General features: G+C 39.0%; 1 protein-coding gene across 4 annotated transcripts in view; it reads right to left on the reverse strand.

Annotated features, from left to right (window-relative positions):
* The window catches only part of LOC106868437 (retinoic acid receptor RXR), a 540,681-nt gene that overhangs the window by 296,041 nt on the left and 242,267 nt on the right, over positions 1–2,373 (reverse strand). The window lies entirely within an intron of this gene.

The raw sequence follows: 2,373 nt of genomic DNA on the forward strand, positions 1-2,373 counted from the left end.
AGACTCCCCCCTCTCTCTCTCTCTCTCTCACACACACACACACACATACATACACACATGTGTGTTTGTGTGTGTGTGTGGTGTGGTGTGGTGTGTTGTATGTGTGTGTGAGTGTGTTTGTGTGGTGTGGTGTGGTGTGGTGTGTTGTGTGTGTGTGTGTGTGTGTGTGTGTGTGTGTGTGTGTATGGCGGGTTTCCACACAGTTTCCGCCTACCGAGTTCACTCACCAGCTCGAGTGAGCTGTAAAAGATACTTGCTCAAGGTACCATGCAGTGAGACTGAACGCAAAATATTTATGGGCCATCCCATAAATAATGCAGTTTTTTCAACTGCATGAACTAAATGTCGGAGGAGAACGAGATAAACTACCTGCATCAACTTGCTGTAGAGGCAGGTATTAATTTTACCTTGTACTTATTCTTAGTGCAAGTTTTGAAGAGTGCAGTTCGATTTTAACAGATTTTTTTGAAAGCTATAATGGAAGTGACAAAGGAGCATATTTGGTATATTTTGCTTTATGAGTTCAATAAAGGCAACAACGCAATGGAAAGTGCGAGGAATATTAATGCAGTATATGGGGATCGGACAATAAACGTAAGCCAGCACCAACGGTAATTCCAGAAATTCCGAGCCGGAAACTACAGCCTAAAAGACGAGCCTCGTTCTGGAAGATCTGTAGAGCTCGATGAAGACGTCTTGCAAACCTTGGTGGAACAAAGTCCCATCGTAACTGTTGAGGAGCTAGCAGAGAAGCTTGGATCTGGTCATTCAACCAATCATCGACACCTGTGTGCCATCGGAAAAGTCAGCAAATTGGGTCGATGGATTCCTCACAGACTTTCCAAGCCTAATCGCGCGCAGAGAGTGAATGTGTGCTCTTCTTTGCTGTCACGTCTCACGAATGAATCTTTTTTGTACCAAATAGTGACTGGTGACGAGAAATGGATTTTCTGAAAATGTCAAGCATCGAAGACAGTGGGTAAGGAAAGGAGAAACACCAGCACCCCAGGCTAAAGAAGGTCTTCACACACGTAAGGTATTGTTATCTGTTTGGTGGGATATGAAAGGTTTAGTCCACCCTGAACTTTTAAATCCAAACCAAACGATGACAAAAGAGATCTACTGCGAGCAGCTTGAGCGGCTTACGTCAACGCAAGAAGAAAAACGACCATCTTTAGTTTCAAGACGAAAGATGTTCTTCCATCAGTATAATGTTCGGCCACATACAGCGAGAATGACATTCGAAAGGCTGGAGCAGTTTGAATGGGAAACAATGCCCCCACCTACCATATTCGCCGGACATTGCCCCATCTGATTATCAAAATCATTTGGACGGAAAAAATAGGAATTCAATAGACGAGGTCAGTACAGTACTGGAGGAGTATTTTTTGTCAGGGATCAAGTGAATTTTGGAAGAGGGTCCTTGCAAGTCTACAGGTAGATGGAAGAACATTGTAGAAAATGAAGGAGAGTATATTTTAGATTAAAAAGAACTTTTTTTTATCTTAATTTTGAAAAATAAAAGGAGTATTATAAAAACTGCATTATTTATGGGATGACCCAATACATTCACTCGTACCTTCTCTAGCTTTCAATTCTTCATGTCGCTAATCCACGTGAAATTCCCTTAAAAGAGATCAAGAACATGTCACATCCTATCTATTTCTTCCGGTTGAAAGCAAGAACAAATTCGTCTAACAGAACACACACTTCTCGAACAAATATTATTTTCATATATTCATAACATATAAAAACATTTTATGAAGAAACAACTTCACATACATAAAATATTTCGACGTTATTTTCTCTCTGAGTTTTTGGCGGGAAAGCATGCTAATTTCTTCCAGAATAAATCTTATTGTGAGATTATGGGTTGGGTTTTGACTCAATAACGAGTTATTTTGCAGTGAAATACTAAAAGGAATAACAAGCTGGTATTTATTCCATTGACAAAGACTTATAGTCGTTGTTTTACAGTTATATACTCGTGGACATCGTTCTTGATGAGTTGAAGAATCATTCTATTATAATTGTATTTTGGTAGGAATTGTAAAATTTGAACATCAAGTGTTGGCAATTGGTTGTTGTTGTTGTTGTTGTTCTTTGTCATGAGATAATGCTGCTATGGAGCAGAACTATGATTAAAAGCATTGAAGTACATCGCGGAACACGTTATCTAATATGTCCTATTCTTATTCAATACAATAAGGAGCGATTTGAAGGAGATTTTGTTGGTGTCATTCTAGCATGTAGAGGCTATTTAGTTGGTAGTTAGAAGGCTTGCTTGTAAGTTCATATATTTCAAGTCTTGTCAATTTAAAATTTTTTCCTTTCACCAAATCAATGTGTTGAGACGACGGTTGATATAAATTT

The sequence above is a fragment of the Octopus bimaculoides genome, chromosome 1 (genome assembly GCF_001194135.2).
Source record: "Octopus bimaculoides isolate UCB-OBI-ISO-001 chromosome 1, ASM119413v2, whole genome shotgun sequence".
NCBI lineage: Eukaryota > Metazoa > Mollusca > Cephalopoda > Octopoda > Octopodidae > Octopus > Octopus bimaculoides.